Here is a 24,998-nt window from a genome sequence, read left to right on the forward strand (position 1 = left end):
CAACATGTGTTTTCTTGTTCTGGTTGACCTTTCTTGGAAGAAGTCAGAACCTTCTTTTCTGAACCCGTGTCTCTAAATCTATGATGGGATTCTTTTCCAGGTGCACTGATGTCAACCTAATAAGGAGTATGTGGATGGTAAAGGATTCCTGCTCTCCTATCTGGCAGAGCTGGGTCTCAGTAAGTTTCTTGGAAGAGGCAGTGTACCCCAAGTTAAGCGGCAACTCCTTTATCATTCTCAGTGATTGCTGTTGGGTTTGAAGACTATCAGTTTAGATTACAGTTTAGGGGATTGTGACAAGCTCTCTCTTGCACTGAGGGAGATTCTGTTTTACCACAGAGCATTGCATTCTGGGTCTTATGTTATATTCAGAGTGGGAAAGATTCTCTGGGACAAGATGCTAATTCATTGAAATGTGATTTAGGCATCCTCAGCTGTCTGTTTTTGTGATTGGAAACAGAACTTACAAACCAATGAAGAAATACCAAATTAACTTCCAGCAATCATGTAATTTTTAAGAAATCCCCTATTCCCACCCCTAATTTTTTCTCTTTCGTTAAAAAACGGAATAATTCCCTATTGCTTCTTTCTTTGGGTTTTCATGTTTCTAGCCAGGTCCTGAAATGGATTGGAGAGACCACAGTCTCCAAAGTTGTTATTCCAATATTCCAATGAATTCTCAGCTGGGAGAATGGAACCTCTGGCATTCTTCCCAGAAAGCCAGCTTGGTTTCTTTGTGGAAAGTATAGCATAGCCCTAGGAATGAGGAGCCTGGAATACTGATCCTGTCCTCACTCCTGACCTTGGACAAAGCACTCAGCATCTCTGCTCTTCAGTGGTATGACCGAAGGGTACTGTCTGCCACTCTAGGTTTCAGGAGGCTCCAGAAGTATCTACCCATGGCAGTTTTGCAGTCTTCTCTGAGATGCTTAGAAGAGGATAATAACCAAATGTCAAATGTTTGTTGGTTGTAGGAGTACTTTTGCCATCATAGGAGTTTCAGGTGAGACTCATTTTAGGGAGCTGCTTGGAATTTCCTTTTTGGTTTTGGTTTCTCTTTTTTTCTGAAAGTGCATGGAAGCTCCCAATGAAAGAGTTGTGAGAACTCTTTGGGGTCAGCCATCTTCCTCATTTGACAGATGGAAACTGGCCCAAGAATGCTGATATGACTTGCCCATGATTGCACAGCTGAGTGGAATAAAGCTGGTCCTAGAACACAGCCACCCGTCCTTCTTGGCTCATGTTCCCTTTGCTGCCACAGCCTTCTTCTCCTGGCACTGTCTGTCTTGACTTATGTGACTTGGATGTGTTGATTGCACATGGCCCCATTTCCCAACATCCCAGGATGCCCTAAGGATCCCTGGGGGGAAATCTGAAGCCTATGAGAACAAGCTAGATGCAGACCCTGTCCCTCCTGGCATGCACACTGACCTCACCAATCATCTCTCCTTCACACACTTTTGCTCCCTTTCAAGATGCTCCTCCAACCTCATGACAAGTTCCTCTTCTCTTGTGGTGAATAACCCACAAACCAGCTTTAGAAATGGTTGCAAACATACAAATGCTGAGCTGCACCTTATATCTCATCAGCACACATCCTGAAGACTCCTCATGGAGCCGTTCTTGCATTAAGAAACCCAAGGAGCCTGCACCTGAGGATAAAGCCAAACATATTTACATTTTCATCCTATGTGAACACATTACATGTACAAGAGAAGGTAGTCTTTTATCTACATCTCTGTGTAGAGTCTCCACAGAGAGAAGAGTTTCAAATTAGGTGCTTTCATTGTTTGTGCTAGAATGCCTTGCATTCTTCTCAGAAGGTGGACATTGTATTTTGGCTGCATGTGATAGACCTTTATGTGGCAATGGCATTTATTTTTTACTATCATTTGCAGAGTAAAACAGCCCAGTGATGTCTCTGCATCACTTGAAATATGTATTACTTTTGAAATGTTGCTCATCTACACATGGAGACATAAATATCCAAGAGTACAGGTAAATTGGCCATCATCAGGTGTTTCAAGAACCCATTTTATGATAAACAGATGCATTTGTTCTGTCTTACTCACTGTCAGGCTTTTGTTTGATGACATTGTTCCTTCTGGTTTTATTATTGCTCCTGGATATCTTTGTGACTTACCTTTGCCTTCTTCCCTTCATTGAGGAAGTATCAGGAGCTAGAGTCAGGTTTCCATTTGTTGGAAGTGGGATGGGTGGTTTGTGTCATTCAGGGGTTTGGTTGAGTTGTGCGTTCACTCCCTGTGTTCAACGTCTGCCAATTAGAGATGTTGAGATTCCCCCATGAGCACCAAACGGGTGCAAAGTAGTCTATTTCGGATTTCCTCTGAGTAAATATAGAACTCTCATCTTTGCCCTTGTTCCTATAATGCCAACTAATTATCTCCTCCCCCTGCTCACTCAGTCTAACCAGATGCAGTTAATTTACACTGTCTCTCTTTGAGTTTTCTCACACAACAGGCACACTCCACTCTGGCTCCAGGGAAGCCTGTTTATTCCCTTGGAATTGTGCATGTTCAGAGAAAGGAATGGGGAGCTCAAGGGTGGTTCCCAAAGTTTTCACCACAAAGGACCCCTTCTGTTGTTTCCCTTGGCTAACCCAGCGTTTTAAGATTTTGTCTGCTAAACTGCAGTTAACAAGTAATCATTCAGTTGTAATTCCATTTTTATTAATCAAAGACATACAGCAGAATGGGAAGGAAAACCTCATTCCAGAAATGTCCGTGATCTCATCAATGGCCAATGAGAAGTTTTGACTGGGATGAGGCAACCAGTGTTAGCACACTGAGTCCGTAGACTTCCAGCTCAAACACAAAACAACTTGACTTTTCACTTAGCCCATGTGACCACATCCTGGGCAGATACTCAGTTTCCAATAGGCTGCTTGAAGTGTGAAAAATAGCTTTTATTACTCGGTGGCTCCTTCACTGAGAATCATTGGATTTATAAAAGGACATCACCCATTAGAGATTTGGTTCTTCGTTTCCTAAAACTTAGCCCCAGACCAGGGTTTTTTGTTTTTTCGTTTGTTTTTTTTCTACTAAATTATTCCCTGCCCTGATTTCTCTAGAAGCTTATCTGTCTTTTCAGCATGCTTTTGTGAATTCCTGGGCAGCCACACCCCTCTCCAACACACGGCTCAGCAGGACTTGCTGCTGAATCATGGACCCCCAGCAGAGCCTTCCTTCTGTGTACAAATGTGTGCGTATGTAGAGTGGCAATGGGTTTTATCAGCTTTTAGTGTAAAAATCCAAAGTTCCTATTGGAAAGGAAAAAAACAAAACAAAACAGCAGAGCAGAACAAAACAAAACCAACAATGAAACCATAATCCTTACTTGGGTCTTCAGCCCTAATCTTGTTTATAAAGATCTGTGTGTGGTAAATAAAAATTAAAAGGCTCAAGCCTGATTTGTATTTTGTGGTCTCAGAGCTAATCCAACCTTATTTATTCTGGGCTGTATTCTTCTCAGACTCTCTTCTCTGTCTGGAAGCCTGTTCTGAATATCTACTGAAACTCTGGGGTTCTTAGGATAATCTGGTGCTCCATGGGAAGAGTGTTTTAGGGACAGGTTCACCACTGTAGGTGAGTGAAAAAGAATCCTTACTCTTCCAGTTCTTACAGCCCCATCAAAAGTCAGATGGATGGCGAGGGCAAGAGTTCTTTTTGAGTCTTTGTAGGTTGTCCCTGCCCCTGTGTATAGTGGTGTGATATTTTCTCTTCAAAGGGCACATCAACCCATGTTTCACATCCTAAATATCCCAGCTTTTGGTCTTGGGACATTGGTCTCCACATTTCCGAACTCCGTTTCCAGGAGTGCCGTTTTCTGTGTTGATGTATTTCTGTTTATTTTTTTTTTCAAGAAGCCAGACAAACAACAAAATGAACCTCATTCGAAAGGTTGACTTGAAAAGATCTGGCATATAGGTATGCACAAGGGGGTTTTCCTGATGTTATCTTCCTTTTTTTGTTAAATTAAAAAAAATTTTTTTTTAAGATTTTTTTATTTATTTGACAGAGACCACAAGTAGGCAGAGAGGCAACAGAGAGAGAGAGAGAGAGAGGAGGAAGCATGCTCCCTGCTGAGGAGAGAGCCCTATGTGGGGCTCGATCCCAGGACCCTGGGATTGTGACCTGAGCCAAAGGCAGAGGCTTTAACTCACTGAGCCACCCAAGCGCACCCACCTTTTTTTAAAATAAGCTTTTCGTTGTGGAAAAATACACTCAACCGAAAATTGACCTTCTTAACCATTTTTAAGCATGCAGCTAAGTGGTTTAGGTTCATGCACATTGTTGTGCAGTGAGTGCCACCATGCCTCTACAGAACTCTTGTATCTTACAAAACTAAACCTCTGTCCCCATTGAACACTAACTGTCCACTCTCCCCCACCTCCAGCCCCTGACAGCCCCCATTCCACTTTCTGTCTCTGTGAGTTTAACTACTTTGGGGACCTCACATAAGCAAAGTCATACTGTGTTTGTCCTTTTGTGACTGGCTTATTTCACTTAGCCTAATGTCCTGAAGCTTCGCTCATGTTGTACCATGTGTCAAAAGTTGCCTTCCTTTCGAAAGCTGAATAATACTCCATTCTGAATATATCACGTTTGTTTATCTACTCATCGGTCGATGGACACTTGGGTTCCTCCAGTCTTTGAGCTATTTGTGAACAATGCTGCTACGAACATTGGTGTACAAATATCTCTTTGATTCTTTGTTTTCCCTTCTTTTGGATATATATATCCAGAAGTGGAATTGCTGGGCCATATGATAATTTGAGGAATGACCAAACCGTTTCCATAGCAGCTACCTCATTTTATGTTCCCACCAACCATGCACAAAGGGCCCAATTTCTTCACATCCCCACATAACGGGACATTTTCTTTCTTTCAAGATTTTATTTATTTATTTATTTATTTATTTATTTATTTATGTGTTTATTTATTTGTGTATTTATGTATTTGAGAGGGAGAGAGCGCAAGGGCATGTGTGTGGGAACAGGGGGAAGAGCAGAGGGAGGGAGAAGGAGGGAAAGAATCTCAAGCAGACTCCCTGCTGAGCCCAGAGCCTGACACAGGGCTTGATCCCACAACCCTGACATCATGACCTGAGCTGAAACCAAGAGTTGGATGCTGAACCGACCCAGCCACCCAGGCACCGCTTTTTTTTTTTTTTTTTTTTTTAAATAGTTATAATCCCAAGTTTTTCTCCTATTGTCATCTTGGTAGGCATCTTCCTTCACCTGGTGCTTTCCCCTCTGGTTCAGGCTTCCTGTTTGCTCTTTCTCTGCCACTTGGTAAATCCTTTTCTTGCCTCTTTCTACCTCATCAACTGCCTTGTTCCATTGGAGTGCATGCTTAGATCCTCCTTCCTTTGGCCCATACTTGTTATTCCACTCTTCAGTGTATCGCTTAACTCCAGCAAAGTATCATTTGTGGGATGGGAACTTCCAGAGAACAACTGTGGGGGGTAAAGCCCTTACTGACCTTCCATGCATGCTAGACGGTATTGCATTCAACCTGAACACTAGAATTTTTGTTAATTTATCAAATGAACTCCACATTAATCTCTCTTTGATTTATGGTGAAGATTCAGCTTCGAACCTCACTATTTCCTCTAGTGTAGAAGCAGTATTTGGATGGTAGTTGGAGTTGAGCTCTTGCTGAGATTTATGTCCACAAAGCCAAGAGGGTTCCTGCCGTCTTAGGCCACTCAGGCTGGTTTTCAATCTGTGACCACTCCCTCCCTTTCTCTGGAAATGGACAAGCCTGATACATCAGTAGACATACCTCCTGAACAAAGACTTCTGTCTCCGAGAAGGTTGGGTAAGACCAGTGCTCAACATTTAATTGGCACTTACTGGATGATGGGCATTGTGCTAAGCAGTTTGTGCTCATTAAATAATCTTCTTAATAATCTTCAATGGTTGAGAAAAGTTTCAATTATATGGAGGAAAAAATGAGTCTTAAAGGACTTGGAGAACTTAGCCAAGGCCACAGGCTAGTTTCAGTGATGAAATTAGAGTGTAGTTAATGGGTAGAAGTTCCAGAGAAAAAGACTTTTGTCTAAAGGAAGGAAAAACTTCCAGAATTCAGAGCTGTGTAAGAGTGGAAAAACCTGGGACTATGGTCTGGAGGCACTGTTGATGGGATCTTAGAGAAGGGTCTGCTTTTTGGGAAGTGGTGGGCACTGCTGGCTTCTGAGGTGCCATTTAACTTTGAGGTTGTACAAGTCACATTCGTGTGTGACAGGTTTGATGGAATATCAGTCCTCAGTCCCCATGGCAGAAAGGCAGCACTGTATAGCCAGATATGGCCTTGGACTAGGAATAGGATGCCTGCTTCTGGCCCCAGATCATTCACTAACTGGCTGTCTAATATTACAGAGGTCACAAGTTGCTCTTTGGGTCTCAGGTTCCCCATCTGTAAAAAGAAGTGCATTGGATTAATGGATGACCTTCATTACCTTCCAGCTCTGAATTCTCTGATTCTAGCTGAAGGTCCAGGTTTGGGGCCTGAATGCTAATTCAGCAGCCTTGCTCATCAATAATTTACGGGAGCTATTAATGTGCGCCTTCCATGCCCAGTCTCCCCATCTCTGGTGTGGGGAAGCCCAGTGCTATGAAAAGTCTACAAAAACCTGGCCCTGGGCTATTTTTTTTTTTTTTTAAGTGAAAATTCCATTTTCTCAGAGAGGGTGTAGATTTTCTTACTAAAAAACACAGATTATCTTCCTAAAGTGAATGCATCATTCTTTCTTGTTCTTTGTCCTTTGTTGTCTAGTAAAACCTTTGCTAGTGTCTTGGCCATTTTAGGGGGACACAGATAGAAGGGACTCTTGCACTTGCTGGTGTAGAAAAAAACATGCCTTTTGGTTGAAACACATCATGGGATGACAGCCTGGACCAAGTGGTAAATAAGAAATGAAATTTCCTTTGAGAAAAATCCCCCTCTTCCTGCTGATTAAAGAGATGGCACAGAAGAGTTATGAAGTTTACTTCTGTTCTTGGGTTAGTGTTTAAGAATTATCCTTATTCTATTCGATGGACCAGCCTTCTTAGACTTGCAGAACTTTAAGATTTGGCACAGATGAGCTCAATCATCTGTGCATCAGGTCACTCCATCATTCATTCATTGAGGATATATTTCTGTTGTTCAACTAGTTAGCAAATTATTTGTGAACTCCTGGCACTAAAAGACCGTCAGAGAATATAACTGCCATGGTTCCTGTTCTCATGGAACTGACAGCTTAAACAGTCACACATTTATTTACCAACTGTGAAAAGTACAGGGAAGACTAGGTGAATGGCTGGCAGGTAAGTTCTAACTTTCTAGTCCCATCATTTCTTTCCTCATGAATCAAAACGGAATCAAAATCTGTTTCATCAAGCAGACCTTGAATATGTCCTCCCTCCCTTTGCACATACCAGCTCTACCTGGAGTACCCACCCCAAACTCCGTCGGTTTAAATCCTGTCCATTTTTTAAGACCTGCTTCAGATTCTGCCTCCTCAAAGATTTCAGTTCTTGGGGTGCCTGGGTGGCTCAGTGGGTTAAAGCCTCTGCCTTCGGCTCAGGTCATGATCCCAGGGTCCTGGAATCAAGCCCCACATCGGGCTCTCTGCTCGGCGGGAAGCCTGCTTTTTCCTCTCTCTCTCTGCCTGCCTCTTTGCCTACTTGTGATCTCTGTCTATTAAATAAATAAATAAAATCTTACCCACCCCCCAAAAAAGATATCAGTTCTTATAGCCAGAGTCTTCTCACGTGACCTTTGACACCTGTGCTTCCTCTTGTTAGGATGTATAGATATGATCATTTCTTAAATCTATTTGGGTTTGCCTGACATTTGCAAGCATATTGTAATTCTTGGATGCCAGATGCCATGTGTCACTTAAGTCTATCTTTTTTTTTTTTTTTTTTTTTAGTTTTATGATGGTGCTGATAATACTGCCTTTCTCAATGAGTTGTGGTATTAAAAACATTAGTGTGTGTAAGGTGACTACCACAGTACATAACAGAAGAGATGCTTAAAAAAAAGTCATTTCAATTATTACATTGTATCTTCCACAGTGTCTATCAAGTGGCTTGGATACTACAGTCACTCAGTAAATATTGGCAGACTAATGTGTGACTGCCAAGCCTTGAAGAGTTTGGATGACAGAGTCCTTTGCCAATTCATATAGGACCTTTCCTGTAACTAGTTGTATTTGACTGTTGCTTAGCAGTCTTACCCCCAGTGGCAGACAGGTAAAAAACAATGCCAGGAACAGATATCTAGGGTTGTGAGGCAGAATGAATCACTCAATAAATGTTTATCAAGGGTCTCTTATATTATAGACTTTGAAAGGTGCTCTTAGGGATAAGAACATTGAATACGAAGCTGTCCCATCATCTGAGCTTGCAGTTCAGATGGAAAAACAAAGGATGTGCAGAAAAAAAAATGTGATGCAATGGAAAATGTAAAAACTGCCATAAAAGAGGCAGAGATTTAAGCTCTGAAGACCTAGATTTTCATGTAGGTAGAGGTGTAAAGGGTGATGACTGTAACTTAGACATTCCTGGTTGAGGCCAAAGGTCATTCTAGGAGGAAAGTATGTAGGAGAAGATATATGAAAGGAAAGGCTGCTCGTAGTTTTACAAGTGCAGGGATATGTGTGAAGGGGGAGCAGTAGGAGAAGTAAGAAAGATTATTTGGGTCCAGATTTTGTAAGATTTTATATGGCTGTACAAAAGTATTTTGACGCATTTTGTTGTTCGGTGGAAAGACATCAGAAGATTTTGAGTAATGCAATTTCATGGTCAGGTCAATATTTTGGAGAGATAACTCTGAAGATGAATTAGAAAATCGGGAATGGAAGTAAGGGAACCTATTAGGAAGGTGTTACCAATAGTTCACAAATGCTTTTCTTTTTGTGCCTTTTTGGGGGAATTTATCAGTTTATCTGCCAGAGCTTGGGCATATTTCCATTGCCTTGTACCATCAGGAATTGGGAAGATGGGCAGCTTCAAATTTTGTGGCTTCCTATAAAAATATCCCAGTTTCTGATTTATTTCTTTCATCTTCTTCTGGATGTGCTCCCTTCTACCACCAGTAGTGGTTGGGACTTGGGTTTCCCTGCCAGATAGCAGTCACTGGAGGTAAAAGACCCATTTTCTCACCTCTCCACATTTCACTTCCCCTCCCCCAATACACCCACCACTCCAAAGCTTTTGCTGATGTTGCCACTTGTCCCCATGAGTACACGTCCTTTGTTCACTGGAAAGCTCAGATCCTTTGCAAAGAACTGCTGTTGTACCATCTGGCAATCTGTGAATTTTTTAGTAGCCTGGATGTTTGTGAGAAAGCCGGAACTCAGAGGCCAGAATCCAAACCATTTACAAGTAATTCTTTAGAAAAGAGGTGAAAAAACCCAAACCAGCTCATCTTTACTAGCATTCTTTCATCCAGAGTGCTTGCACAGGTCCCCTGGACCAATTCCCAGTGAAAATCAAAGGACCAAGTGGTTGTATGCAGTTATGCAGAACAAATAATGATATGCTTCAATGTCCAGCTTCTTCCTCATAAAATTGCATGATGTGATTAAATAGCAGGATTGCCAGGAAGAGGATGAGTCAAGAGTAGAAGAACAGTATTCCAAAGTTGTTCTGTGCTAATAATAAGAAATAGATGTTTATTTCTAGGAAAGGTATTTCTTTTCAGAGTTGTCTAGCGGGCTCTCAGGGGGAACAAAGGACTTGTACCTGGAGAAAGATTGATAAGACTACACATTCATTTAGAGAGAACCTTCTAGAACTTCCAGTTCTTTCTTTCTTTTTCTATGTGAGGAAATGGGGCTAGATAAGTTCTTCTGGCTCTATTTTTTACTAGCCAAGAGGCTAACAAGCCAAATGGTTGGGAAATATGAGATATCCCAAGGAGATAAGAAGGAAGTTACCCACAAATGATTTTCCAGACTTGGGATTCTACCCATTAGGACTGGATTAGATGATTTGTTGATAGAAATCTTAGAAGAATTGTTCTCTGTTGCTCTGTTCTTCATATTGACCTAGGATTGCAATTGGAGGGGGCGTTTGCTTGAAAGGAAAGTGGTTGGGTGACAAGAGGCTCAAAGCATGTCAGGCAGCCTAGACCCAAGTCTATAAAGAGTGAGCATTTCATCAGCCTGGACTGGGTAATTAATTAAATCATTGTCTTCCAGGAAGGTTTTGTTCTAAAACTCTCCCAGCCCCCTCAAGACCACCAAGGAGCCAGAACTGGTGAGAAATGCTGCAGCTGCTCACATATAACAGGAGCTTTTGAAAAGGAAATAGGGAGAAATTCCTAATCCCACTGATAGGATGGCAGGAATGGAAGAATTTGCAGGGATGGATCCAGATGGAGTCAGGCCAGCACTTTGGGGTTAACACCTGCATTTTTTGAGGCACAGAGAGTGCCAGGAGTTTTTAGAAAGAGAACTCACAAAATGGTCATGCATTCTGGGTCGTTGTACCTTCACATGCTGTTATGCACACAGAGGCCCTCCTATAAAGCCCTGAGGTGGGTCTCTATGGAGACAAAGAGAAAGTCTTTTGTTTGTTTGTTTTGGGTCCAGATTTGTACAGGTGTGCAGGACATTTTCCTGCTTGATTTAAAGCTATGCTCGTGACTCATCTTAGCTACATACTGGGACTGTCACCCCACGTTTCAGATGAGAAAACTCAGTTGAAGAGCCACTTGTTCAATGGCCGTGCAGCAAGCAGGTCAAAGATTCAGCTGGGATTAGAAGCAAGATCTCTAGATCCTAGGACAAAACTGTGGCGGTCTATGCAAGGAGAGGACAGGAGATACAATGGTATTCATGCCGAATACAGTGTCGCTGAGTCTCAAAGCTTCTAATTGGACTGGAGCATTGGAGGATTCATCACCTTTCCGGCATCATGCCATGGGTCAGACTGATGACATTTTCCTTCGCTATAATCAGTAATTTTGTATGTAGCCAGTTTGTTCTGTGTAAAAGGCTGTACGCCCAACACAGATTTATGACATGTGGTTCATATGCTTGAGGTGGCTATTATTCCTGCAATGTGATAATAAGTGTAGCAGAATCTGGCTTCAGACCTAGGTTTGACCACTCTTCTATGCCAGTCATCCCTTTACCCACTCATTCATTTCCTGCCTCTCATTGAGTTTGAATTTGCCAGATTTAGCAAATAAAAATACGGGATGCCCAGTTAAATTTAAATATCACATAAACTTGAGTGATATATTTTTTTTTTTGGTGTAAATACATCCTAATTAAATTTGTATTTCAAATAAACAGCAAATATATTTTCAGGATAAACCTTTCCCAGGCAATATTTTGGATATACTTAGACTAAAAAAAAAAAAAAAAAAAATCCTTCGTCGTTATCTGAAATTCAAAATTAACTGAACTTCCTGTATTTTATTTGGCAACCCTACCTGAATCCCAGTTTCTTATCTGAAAAATAGGAGACTTAGGGCTGCCTCACAGCACCGGGATGGGGGAGAGACGATGTGTATGAGAGCTCTGCTCCATGATTGGCCCTAGGGCTGATCAACACATGCTTGGTTTCTTCCTTTCCATGTTTTGTTTTGTTTTTTGTTTTTATTCCTCCCTTCAGACAGGGGTCTTCATTACCTTCTTGTCTATGTGGAAGTTGACTCCCACTTAGGAGATTCATTTAGGAGGCTGATAGGTGAGCAGAAAGCAAGATTGGGAACCATCAGCATTCCCTGACTGCCTCACTCCCCCCACCCTGCCACCCTCAGTCTTTGCCAGTTTCTCCACCCAGACCCCCTCCTTAGAGTTCTGTCTCTTGTCTCTTTTTGTCACCTCTCAGTGCCTTGCTCTCATGCTCTGTCTAGACCCTGTTTTATGGACTTGTCGCCTCTCTTGCATTGCTTTTGCTTAGTGTCCACTGTCCATCTCCTGTTCACTTTCATTCTGACTTCCCTGAAAGCCTTTGTTCAGCGTTCCCTAAGTCTCCCTCAGTGCTTCCAACATGTGGGATTGTTTAGGCTCGAGTGATAAATTGCCCAGAGTTAAAGGTAAAGGGGAAGCTCCTCTTTCCCCACTTGGTCCTGGCTGACGTTTGAACAAGAGCCAGACTTGACTTCGATTTAAAGCTAACAGTTCACTTGATGCTTGCCCAAGTAAATGTAGAGTGGCTAATGCATTTTATCATCCAGATGTTGAGTCACAAGATGAAGGATAACTACCACTTATACATATATCTGGGTAATTTAGTGAACTGGAAAAAAAAATCCAACTTTGAAAATTTGGTGTCATTTTTGAGTCAACCTATGTTGAAAAATGGATGGCAGATTCCAAAACGGTCCTCTTGCTTTCTTCACTTCCCTTGCACCCCACCCACGCCCCATCTCCCTCTTTTTACCTTTCTTTTTACTTCCTGCCTCTGGTTTTCGGGTCTCCCTTGCATCCCTGCCGCCGCCCCCCCCGCCCCCCCGCACCTTGCCTCGCATTTTCAGTGAGGTGTCTAACCTTGATTCCGACACAGGCTGTCAGAAACATTTCCGCGAGCAACTTGTACCCTAATGCCTCTCTCCTCAATCCCCTCTTTCTTCTTTTCGGTCCCTGATGAAGAATGAAATGCTGGCTTCACTGTAGGTGTTCCGTTTATAACTCCGGCTTGGCGGTTTTCACTTCAAGTGGAGTCCATTGAGCTTGTAAATTGTATTGGATCAGTGAGCCCGTAATGAGACCTCCAAACCCAAACAGTAGAAGTCTGCTGGGATTTTATTGTTCATAAAGCTTCTTCCCTGGGGAGGGATAGAGTCATTAGGTGTGCACTGTGTTTAATATTTGGTCATGACAGGAAGCAATAATTTTCTATTTTTATGGTGGCTTCTGAGTTTTTAAAGCAATTGTCTAATTCCCATCACTGAGACTGGAAGCAAATTAACCAGACAGTGAGGTAAGCCTGGATGTGATTTTGGTCGGGGTCTATCTGGTTTAGCATCTTTCTCCATCTTGTGCCTGACCTCCGCTACTCTGATGGCTGGCACCTGCCTGCTCATGGGTGTAACTTAGGATCTAGAGTCCCGCAAACTCTTCTTGTCAGGTAGAAATGCTCTTTCTCCAAAGAGGATGTGGAGCTGTGGGCTCTTCTTTGAGAAGCCCTCCCCTGTCCTTTCAGACCATCCCTTCTTTAGATGAGACAAGCGTGTCAAGTTTTTCAAACCCTGAAAAAGGCTGCCTCCCCACTTTGTAACCTCGAATGAGGCAGCTGGATTTGAGTGAGATATGAGGTTACATCCGAGTGATTTGGATTTGAGTGAGAGATCTATTCTAAAAGTTTGCAAACTCGTCCCAGCATCAAGAAGCCCCTGGTCAAGGTGTTAGGTCTCCTTGCTTCATGAAGGCGGTGGGGGAATGCTTTGGTTTAGAAACCTCTGGAACAGAGCCCAAGCCTGAGTATCTGCAGACCAGGACAGAAATATCAGTTTGGTGAGTTGGCATGATTTCTGTCAGTTGGGCCATCCTGACCTGTGATACTGGAACAGGAGGTAGGGATTTTCCAAGGACATGGGCTCAGCTGTTCCCCACTCACATCCGTAAAGGGCCATAACTAGTAAATTACTCCATAGGTTGTGGGGTCAGTGGTCCACTGACTGCTGGCTGCTAGTCTACCCTGACAGCAGGGTTTGAAGCTCTGATTCTGTGATGTAATTCCAAGTACAAGGAAGGTTGAATAGAAGGCTGGTTGTTTTGAGACACATTCCGACTGTAGATTGTCTTGGTCTCTTCAGCATTTTTCCCCCTCTGTAGGAAACTAAAAATGAGGCGTCAGTGACATGCTTCTTCGGGAAGTCATAGCCTACAATTTTTTGAGTTTTACAGCGTTTAGCAAGAACCAGCTGGGCAAAATTGTGCCCGAAAAATTGTCATGCTTGACCTGACCTGCAGAACTATGGAACTGACTCTCAGCTGTTAATCAGATGTGATGACCTTGAGAAAAACTTCCTGAAAGCTCTCTGGCATGGGAAGCCTAGACTTGTTGCACATAAGCAGATTCCAGGGAAGGTTAAGGAAGCCATGGACTAAAGACAGGAAATTAGAGCCAGAGGATAAATGAAAGTATCTTTTTTCCAAACCCAAGTCACACATATCTATCCTCTGAAATACTATGACTGCAGAGGAAGAGGATGTCTAATACCTTTCCAAGGTGTCAGTGTTTGCATCCTTCCCTTCCCCATTCCCCCAACCCAACTTTTTTTTTTTTTTTTTTAAACCACGGATGCTGTTGATGGGTCAGGGAAGCCCAGGAATCTATAATCCTATTGGGGCTTGTTGTCTACATTTCAAATAGAAGGAGATGCTAAATTTCAGTTAGAGGTCAGTGAAAATAAAGATCTAATGTTTACCCTTCCAAGTTCACGGACCTCTTCAATCTCTGAAACCCCACTGAAACTTCCACCAAGGATGCATTGTGCCCTTTCTTTTCTCTTATCCTGTCACCACCCCCTTTGTTCTCTTTCTTGCCTCTTTACTCCTTTTCTACTCTTGTCCTTGCCTCCTTTTCTCCTTTCATTTCCTCTCACTCTGTGCCTTTTTTCCTCTCTCTCCTTCCCCTTGCCTCCCGCCTTCCCCTCCCTAAGTTATCGTGGACTTGCTCGGGAGCCAACTGCCAGCGTGTTTGTCGGGAACTTGGTCTCAGCCGTTCTGTTGCTCTCAATGGCCCATTTGTTTGCTCCTGAGAAGGAAAAAAAAAAAGAAACTTTTCCAACCTACGAGTTCCGTTGTCTCCCTAGGGATCCTTGTTTGAATCTTTGCTGTAAGATTTTTTTTTTTTTTCCTATGAAGTACCAAAGAAATAATTGCCTTATCGTTAACAAACAGAACCTGGCTCTTATCACCCCATACCCCAGAGCCTTGGTGCAAAAGTTGGGCCGTGCCAAGTGCATGCATTAACCTGATACGCGAAACCCCTTTTCAGAGCTGGTCCTTGGAGGATGCTCGTTGAGGGCGTTTTTGTCCAGAGGTGGCGGAGTGAAAGCACTTCTTACAGCACTGGGTGCCAAAAGAGATTGGCTGGCGTTTACACCCCTGTTACAACAAAAAAGAGTGTATTTTTCCAGGAGGAACATTTTCAGATTGTTCTAATTGTCACTGGCAACGAGCAGTACTTGGAACTTGAGTCTTGTGGTGGCCTCACCGGAGTTTTAAAGCATCACTTGGCACGGGAGACTTTTTGGTTCCGTGGGTGAGCTGTGGCCTGACAAAGCAACGGATCATAGAAAGTGCCAGGCCTGACTGCCCACTGCTGCCCTGTGGAGGGATGTGACATAACTTGGAACCTGGACTGTGCTGTCAGTGCGGATTTCGAGTTTGTTTTTGGAGCGGGAGAGGTCTCCCATGAGAGCTCATTTGCATCTCGTAACAGTCTCTTGGCCTCCACCTGTTCGTGCTCTTTTTTTTTCTTTTTTTATAAAAAGGCGAATTCTTCCTTTGGAACCTGCAGACACTGTGGTATCCTCTCCTCACTGAAAATCGATGGTATCGTTTTCAGAAACGCTGAGTGTGAGCTTGGCCTCTTTCTGTTCCCATCTACTACTGGAGCAACGCTGCTTCTGCTGTCTTTTGGATCTTTTGACAAGGCGGATAGATGCACAAGGGATCTGGGGAAATGCTTGCTTTGGGGTCAACTTGAATTGCCATCCTTTTAAAAAAGTTTTCCCTATTGCGTCTTCTTTGTTAAAATAAAATAAATAAATAAGGAAACCGCACAGCAAAACACAAAAAAAGATATATGATGTTGTAGCGACATCAGATACTGACAGCGCATCTCAAAAGATCCTTGGGGAAGCTTTTGTTTGGGGTGGGAGAAATCTTTCTCTTAAGCATTTCCCAGCATTCCTTCAAGACATCTGGTTCTCTCATTTTCTCTCTGACTTCTGTGCTTTTTTTTTTTTTTTTTTTTTTTTAAATAACTCCACTACTGTCATTATTTTTATTATTTTTAACCATTTAACTAAATGTGCTGCTTGGTGATCCCACATGTCATCTTGTCTAAAACTCGTTTGACCTTCGGAAGTGATGACCTTAACCAATTTTTACTGGCAAGTGTCTTGACTTTATTACTCAGGAGACAGTTTATTTTTTTTCCTTAAGGAGAGAGTGAACAAGAGAGAGCGAGCTTTTCTTAAGATCAAAGAAAGGAAAGAGCAAGGAGGTTATACCCACCCATCTCTATGCTGGAGCAAAATTTTCTCTTTCCCATTCTGTTTTATTATGATTCTCAGTGTCCTTATAAAAGCATAAATAAATAAGGTGAAATCTCACCCATGCCTCCTGTAGCCACATTCCCTTCTTAAAGCATTTGGGAGCTCCTCTGTTTGCACTTTGAAATTGGGTTGCTGAGTTAAGGCGTTGTCTAATGTAACCATCGTATTATTTTCTTTTGCCCAGTGTAAGCGGAGGCCAAATTGATGAAATACAAAGAAAAAAAAAAAATAAAAGGAAGCAAACTGGGTTGATCAACTTTCTGCTCTAACTTTAGTAGACACAGGTTTGAGTGCAAAGGATTAACTTTGCTGCTTTGTGTACCCTGCTGTCCCTAGGCTATATCTCCAAAACCAAATGTATGTAGGTGGAACGGTGTGCAGTTGACAGACACCAGGCGAAGAGGCCCCCCAGTGGAATGAACACAGTAAATGAATTGCTGTTCTACCCTGGGGCCGGGTGGAGTGAGAAATATCAGTAGAATAGGGCAGGACTGAGCCGCTTCAGCCTCCCTGCCCTGAAGAACTGGTTTAGGTTTCTGGCATCATAAATCTCAAGTTCCTGTCAACTCTGCGGAGTAAAGAACATTTTAGCTACAGCATCCTTCCTGGGAATAATTTCCTTCTAGGTTCTTTGGGGCTATATGATGGCGAAAATATTAAGGCCTTGGCATAGAGCATTTCTTTTGGGTTGAGGGCCTTGTGGGGCCAAAGCAAAGGACTTTTTTGGGAGGTGCAAGCATGGATGGTGTCACGGTATTGGGAAGGGGTCATATGGAGTTGGAACTTGGAGGCTGTCTCTACTGTCCCCCAGCACGCACCTGCAGTGGCTGCCATCAGGGTGTCCTCTTTAGATGGGCTCAGCAGACAGGTGCTATTGGTTCAGGGTTTGCCAAACATCAGGAGATTAATGATGATTGGCCTCAAGTTTGACCAAGGGACCAGGAGTTTATGAAGAAGCCTTCTTCATTAGTATACACCGGGCTAAGGAGAAAATTGCCTTTATGGATACGGTTTACAGTTTGGATTGCTAGAGCCTTCGTAAATGCTGCTTGCAATAAGAATGACCAGTTTATAGCAGTTGGAACCTCTGATGTATTCTCGGTCCTGTCATCCCACACTGCTGCCGTTCTCATGCTGTTTCCCCTTATTGAAGACAAGCAATGCTATAGATTCAGTTAATTAATCAAGCCCTCGGTTGCCACCCAGATGAGCCCTTAAGCACTGTGGCAGTGCTGTAGGCAAGGAGGGGGGGACAGGAAGACTTCTGGTTCGAGGTGGAAGGGGAAAGATGAGCGTGTATGCATGCTCGAGGCTTGTTTCTGTATCTAAGAACTCTTAAAACACATTGCAAGTCTCTGGGGCTGAAACCAAGCAGTCGCGTCTGGAAGTCATGTTGATACTGTGGCTAGGTTGTTTTTTCTTCTGTGGCCACTATTATTTTCTTGGTCCACCCATCACAAAACAGAGGTCAGAGCACCATGACCTTTTCCTGGTGGAATGGGCCGCCGAAGAAGTCACATGGCCAAGTTTGTACCGGGGGTCCACATTTGTTTCTTCCACTCTTTTAATCAGAATGCTCATTTAATTCTATTCCAGCACCTGTTCAGCAATTAACACCCTACAATTTGCATCTTACCCTGACATTTGCTATCTTTCCAATTAGTTTTTATATCAGTATAATTAGGTAGGGTTATTACAGTGCATCAAGCAGGGTCATGGTTATTCCCAAGCCTTTAAGCGCTTTCCCAGATTTGTTTAGGGAAGCCACTAAGGGCAAATGGTTGATTAGGATCACTGTTTTTCTTCTTCATTCAGATCAGGAGAAAACTGTTTCCCCATGTGGCTCATGAAAGATCAGGGAAATATGTCAACCTATAAGAATTAGTATTATGTAGTTCATGACTTTTGGGTGAATTTACAGAGGATTATAAATAAGGCACATAAGGTGGATGTACTGTGGGTGTTTTCTGTGCGGGGGCAAAGGCAAGACCCTCACTTCACTGGCTTTGGGTTATCAGTGGCAGGGACAAAGGGAAGTGTTACGCGAAATGGAAACCTTCTAAGTCAACTTTGTGTGTGTGTGTAGGGGGTGAGGAAGGGGGGCAGAGGGAGAACTGTTTTTATCCTAATGGCATAAGAGGATGAAGAAAAGATAATCTGAAAATTCAGCTGATATCCATATTTCAGCTTAAGCTTGGTTTTGTGATTTTTATCCACATTGGGAGTATCTAATGAGATAAAACCCCAAATTCTCTATTTACTGAAAAAAAAAAAAAAAACCACCTAAATTCAGAAGGCAGATGCTTTGCTGGGTCCATTAGTGTGTCTATCTATTATATCCTGGCTACTTGGAGCATTGCCCAGATATGATCTATAGGTGATCCATGGTATGGGCTGGAGGGAATCTGTGGAATATCCAGAGCTAATCCTTGATAAGTTAAGGAACTAATCTTTAATGAGTTAAGATTTGAACTATATGCCATCCAATAATATATTATCATATATTAGTCAATGATAATGTGTATATGGTGTTTCTTTGTATATGTCCGGTCAGATTCAAAGTTTCCTCATAAATGTACATGTACAGGTCACACACAAATATATAGGTCAAATTCCATTACAGTCAATGGCAAAGTCCTGAGATTTGGAGATCATTCTTGGAAACAAATGAGGACTTTGAAATCTCTAGGCAGAGTTCAGATTTTGGTGGGCCTGGAATTGTTGGTAATGGTATCTGACTTCCCCGCTGAATTGGAAGGATGACATAGCAATATCCGGCTGCTGCATCTGATACAGTTGTTGGAGAAACAATACCATGATTGATGGGGGATGTAATAATGCCAGATTCCTCTGGGAGAGAATTTTACACTGTCTGATTTCATATCGACAAGGTTTTCTTTTACCTGTGATACAAAATTGCATGGAGTCATTTTGTTGTGGCTTGCCTTGATTTTTTAATAGTGAGTAGAAATGTGATTTTGGGACACATGTATCAGAAAACCAGGGAATCTGAATTGTCATAACTGGAGCATATCTATTTACAGCGTTGTTGGGGGGTGCGTGAAATTAAAAAAATCCCAAGTACTGCATGGGGATCTCTGAATGTTTCTGCCTTAAGAAGGAAGCAGAGCAGGGGAGCCTGGGTGGCTCAGTTGGTTAAACAATTGCCTTCAGCTCAGGTCGTGATTCTGGAGTCCCAGGATTGAGTCCTGCATAGGGCCCCCTGCTCAGTGGGGAGTCTGCTTCTCCCTCTGACCCTACCCTCTTCTCGTGCTCTCTCTGGATCTCTCTCATTCTCTCTCTCTCAAATAAATAAATAAAATCTTAAAGGAAAAAAAGAGGAAGCAGAGCAAGTAGAATGGGGGAGGGAAGAGACAGTAGGGAAAAGAGTCATGTGACATCATAGATATTCCTTCAACACCATTTTGATATTTCCTCCTCGAAATGTTGACACAGAGTAGACACTCGGCAAATATGACTTAAAGGAATGACAGAACCTGCTGTTAAGACAGCAGGAACCAAATGGTGCAAGTTCAGTGGGAAAGAAGCAGCAAAGGGTGCGGGAAAGCGCAACCTCGTGTCTGGAAGGAAAACGGGGAGAAATTCAGCTGTTTTACTATTGGCTGTAATCAGTAATTAAAGTCTTAGTTAATTCATAGCTATTTTTAAATTGTGACTCTGTGTTTCAGTGTCAAGTTTTGGCTCAGATGTCCTTGGGTCTTAGCCGTCACCTCGGTGAAGTGCCTCCTTCTGGGCCCCGCACTTCTAAAACCCCCTTCCCTACTTGATTTGTCACATCACACTTTTCACCAATTAATGTGCTATTTTACTCATTTGTTGTTTGTGGATATTGCCCTCCCTGACTCCCACTACGGGGGGACAGAGAGGTTTTCATCTTTCTATTCAGTGGTTTATCCCTAACATCTAGAATAATATCTAACACAGAGTAGGTATCAATGAATGTTTATTTAATGAGTGACTAAAAGAAGACCTACATTATGGAAGCCTTTGTTTAATGTTTCAGTGGTCAGAGGTACCAGGAATGCTTTGCGCATACACACTGCACACTGACCAAGGAGACAGGGAAATTTCCCTCTACCGGGGTGTCTCACTGGTAGCACCTGTTTGAAATCTAGCAAACAGCACAAACGGGAAAATGTCTCAAAGGCAGAACATGTTATGGAAGTCCAGAATAAAAACTGTAACTATGTCCATTAGTGGAAGAGTTAAGAATCCTATCTGCCCATCTTGGCTTATACTTCGTCCTTGTCTTAATAGATTTCATCTGGAATGCAAACATTTACTTGTAGAATGAATGGACCTGTTTCATGTACTACATACTGACTCCAGGAAGAGACAAAAGAGTACGTGTGAGAGGGTCAAGCTTAGTAAGCATCAGGACTCACTTCAGTGATTTTCAGCTTGAGGTTAAGGCCAGTTTCTCTATTTTAAGCTTGTTATTTTTTATTGCATTTTTCTTTGCATAGGATTATAAGCTACTATTTTCATATAAATGAAAATACACTTTTCCTAATGTTTCCTATACTAGTTAAGTGTCATGTTAACTTTATATATATGTGTGTGTGTGTGTGTATACGCATATATGCGTGTGTGTGTGTGCGCGCGCAAAGAGAAGGTTCCTCTGACACATCTTGCCTGTGGCTTCCTCTCCTTTGCCCAATCGCCCCCCCCCCATACACCCACGACTTTTGACTTTAGGGACAGAAATACAGTCTCATTCCTTTAACCAAAATCTATAACACAAGAACTCTAGGAAAGTGATATGCTTACAAAGAAGTGAGAGAAGTAGAAAAATAAACAGGGCATAATTTTTTTTTCTTTTCTGTCTTGGCATGGAAGCAGACAGATTTGGCTTCCTAAGGTGATGAGGTTTCTTTCCCCACTTCGGTTTTCTGAAGCTCTGGCTCTTTCAAGGCTCCCTTTGTAAAGTTAGTACAGTGAGGTGGGGAAGCGTTTACTGCTCTGGGGGAGGAGCTCTGGGAGGACCACTTGCCCAGGCATCAGCTTCTTATTCATACTGTGCCCTTTTGTTGGCTGGGCAAGTGCCCCTGAAATTTGATAACACGTGGGTTTAAAAAAAATGTCCAAATAAATGTTATTTTCCCCTAACAATGTTGGCAGGATGGTGAATAGCACCTTAGAGGTGCACAGGGCTATTGCAACAAACGTGGACTCGATTCTGGGAAGATGCATTTTGGGGTCTTGGGCAGGATCCTTTTAGCAGATGATGCTAACGCATCTCACTCCTGCAGCACTTGGGGAAAGACCTCTGGGACGCACATTGTTGTCTGATCCGATGTGTTCTTCCCACAGCGCTATGCCCTGGACAGAGAGAGCATCTGGTCATTATTATTTATCGATTGGCAAACTTTAAGAGTTGAGGTGGGGAGAGAGGGAGAAGTGAGCTGGGGGATATATTTAGTGGGAATACAGTAGGCGAGGACAACATTCAGAGCCATTAAAAATGAGAGAAGGGTGGTGGGGGGGAGGCTTATTCCCAACACAGAAAATCCGAAAGTGAAATGTTTCTTCTGTTCTTCCTCCTCCTCCTCTTTTCTTTCTCTTTCGTCCTTTTGCCAGAACAACTTGGTAGTCTCATAAACACACCAACTAAGTCTAAGAAAGCAGAGCCCATGTGAGGGAGAGCGAGATTAGCAAAATAATCAATATAAACAATATCACTGGCTGTATGCAATTTCCTTGGGAACAACCCCCAGTGACCAGGATGCAATTTCAACTGCTTCGATAAATGCAGTTTGCCTTTATCCCTAAATAGGTCAGCTGATCAGCTGTTGAGTACTTGTTTAGAACCAGGGGCTGTGGAGAGAGTTAGGAACTTCTGCTGCAAATCTGAAGGTGAAGGCTGCCTCAGAGACGTATCTGTACGGGTATATATATTTCATGAATACACACACACGTATATGCACACATGGCACATGCGTAAATATGCCTATATGCCCCCACACACGTATATACATGTTCCGTGGGGGGGGGCATGCTGCAGACCTGCTTAGTGGGGGCAGGTGAACGTCCCCACATCAGTGCCCACTTCAGTCCCCACCTTTCAGCCATCCGTCCCTCGGCAAAGGCCCGTTGATGAGGGACAGCACGGGGGACAGCAAGAGCCACCGCCCTCCGGGTCTGATGCGCCGGCAGGCCTCAGGGAATATTCTCGCCAGCTTGGTGCCCTTAAATCCGAGGGAAGGCATTCCAAGATGTCAGAAATAAATAAATAACATTTGCCGTTGTTTATAAATCAATTAATTTGTAAGTTGAAAGGTCACGCAAAATATTTAGCGATTGCCGAGGCAGCGCGCAAAGCTGCGGCGGGCGCCGGAGCAGCAGCTGTCAGGATGAGGCTCCCGCGCTCGGCGCTCAGCTGCTCGGCACCCGGAATTTTCTGCCGGGGGACGGGTGACCGCTTGATTAGTCGCTACTGGGTTTTGTTCAAGGGAGAGCTCTGCATGGTTGCATTTTAACACCTTCTCCACTAAGCAGGAGGCCAGCCCAGGGTGCTAAATTCCTGTCTGTGGCTGTCTGTGAAATAAATCTGTGTGCTGTGCCGTTCCAAGCTGTCAGCAGTGGTTCGCCCTGATGGGCCCCTGAAAGGAGTTTCCTTTCGCTCTGTGGAACAGTGAGCAGCCACTAGGGAGCTGTCTTTAGCTCAGATTTCAGAGTTCGCTCATTAGACCAATAACAGCAGACACTCGCTTAAACATATTCACAAAGTTATATTATGAGAAGGAAAAAAACCGCCCGGGGGCCAGACAATGCGCATATTCGGTTTCCCCTCGTGCACCAGCCGAGATGGGAGACAGGAGGGCTCCGCTTACCTCGGGGGCCCCCCTGTCCGTCCAGGTTGCCCCCCTTACTTCCCTTTTTGATGTGTGGCCTATCTCCGTGACAAGTTTATTTATAAAAGCAAAGTTTCTTCCCTTCCTGGCTGGGCAGGGTCTCTCATCCATTTTCTCTGTTCCTGCCTACCGGGAGCCTCAGCCCACGGTATCTGAGGTGGAGGGCGGCCAGCGAGATGATTATTCCGTGTTCTGGCTTCCCCGGCTCGTTCCTGCAATGCATGTTTTTCCTCTTGGCTCTAGGATGTCGGCAATCTCCTCAGATATTTATGCGAGATTCGTGAAATGAGGCCAGGGATGGAATTTCTGAGTGGGGTGTTTCCCTGCAAAAGCAGGGCTGGCCTCTACCCTCCACTTAACTTGTTCATCTCTTTTACTTGCGACGTTCCAGAATGTCTATACCTCTCTGTCCCGCCCGTTACTGGCACAGCTCGCCAGGCTATACCAGATCCCACGTGGAGTGGAGGCAGTTTGCAAAGAATTTCGGAAACCTTTAATTTGGGGACAGCGTTCCTCAGAGTCACGGCCGGAGGACGTGAGAATTCGTCAGCACCCCGTGGCCCAGCTTTGGCCGTGTTGGCCTTTCTGTCAAGGATCTCTATCTTGGAAAGGATTATTTCCGTGTTCAATGCTTTAAAATAATTTTAAACATCGAATTCTTTTTTTTTTTTTTTTTTTTTGGATGCAGGATGCTAAGTACATGCTTGCTTTCCTATTCTCGAAGTTATTTATCATTATGATGTGCGATCTGATTTGTGTCTGGTAATGCTAGTTTTACGGTTACACATAGATCTGCTTCAAGAATTCCCTGGTGCGCATTTGTATAGAGAGAACATGCTGAATACGTTCATACTTGGCTTTAGCACAAAGATGATTCTTCTCTCTCTGAAAAAAATTAAAAAACTTGGGTAAAGGATGTTCAGCCATTGTCAAGTAACTCAAAGAGAGGCAAAGAACAAAACTTTTTTCTTCTTTTATGACAAATTCAAACTCCTACTCCGTGTGCTTTTTTTTTTTTTTTTCCTCCTCCTTTTTCCCTTTCACTCATGGATAACTTAAAAATGGCTCAACTTGAAATTTTCCATGTGTCCAGGAAAGCTCCTGGGACTTCTGAGGGTACGTAGGCAGGAAACACTTCAGAATATATAAGCAATCAAAAATTTGTTTTCAGTTTGTGAGCATGCTGTATAAAATATCACAAGCTCTCTGGCTTAGCTAGCTTTGCCTACGATTTTATACACACGTGGTGTGTTGTTTTCATTTTAGTTTAAGTGTTTTATTTGTGAGTGGTGAATAAATAAGACTAGGAGTAGTTTGTTTATGCTGGGGAAGGTTAGTTAACTGGGTGTTTCTATGTAGAGTCCATTTTTTTCTCTAATGTTTAGTTTCTAGGGGAACAAACGCCTGGAGTAGGAAAAGCGAGGCTGATAACATGCTGCTAATTTAATGTTGGTATTAGAATTTCAGGTGAAGGGGGGAAAATAAGATGTAAAACCACAATTCTTGTCCTAACTCTACTTACTGCCCTTTTCAACAGAGCTCTCCACTGCCCCCTGCCCCGGTTAATTACCGTTATCTTAGTGAATATTTTGGTGGTTAACTGAGTAGATCATTGTGCCAACTGGCTCCGGCAGCACCCAGTCTGTCTCTGCGGCCCCCGGCAGACCGACATTTTGCTCTTGAATGGTAGCTTAAACATCAATTTAGTGGCCATGGATCATGACCTCACCAGGTCCTTGTCAACCGAGGCTTCTCACAGTGATAAAGCAGAACGTGTTTTGCAGGTTTATTGGTTGAACACAGCCTTGGAGGGATGTGAAGGGAACTGGAGTAAAAGAGAAAAAAGTATCAATGCAAGCTG

The 24,998-nt window shown here is 43.1% G+C and overlaps 1 protein-coding gene across 1 annotated transcript in view; it reads left to right on the forward strand.

Moving 5' to 3' along the window:
* EBF2 (EBF transcription factor 2) overlaps positions 1-24,998 on the forward strand; it is a 189,383-nt gene that overhangs the window by 11,594 nt on the left and 152,791 nt on the right. The window lies entirely within an intron of this gene.

Source organism: Mustela nivalis, assembly GCF_964662115.1.
Source record: "Mustela nivalis genome assembly, chromosome: 4".
NCBI classification, from domain to species: Eukaryota; Metazoa; Chordata; class Mammalia; order Carnivora; family Mustelidae; genus Mustela; species Mustela nivalis.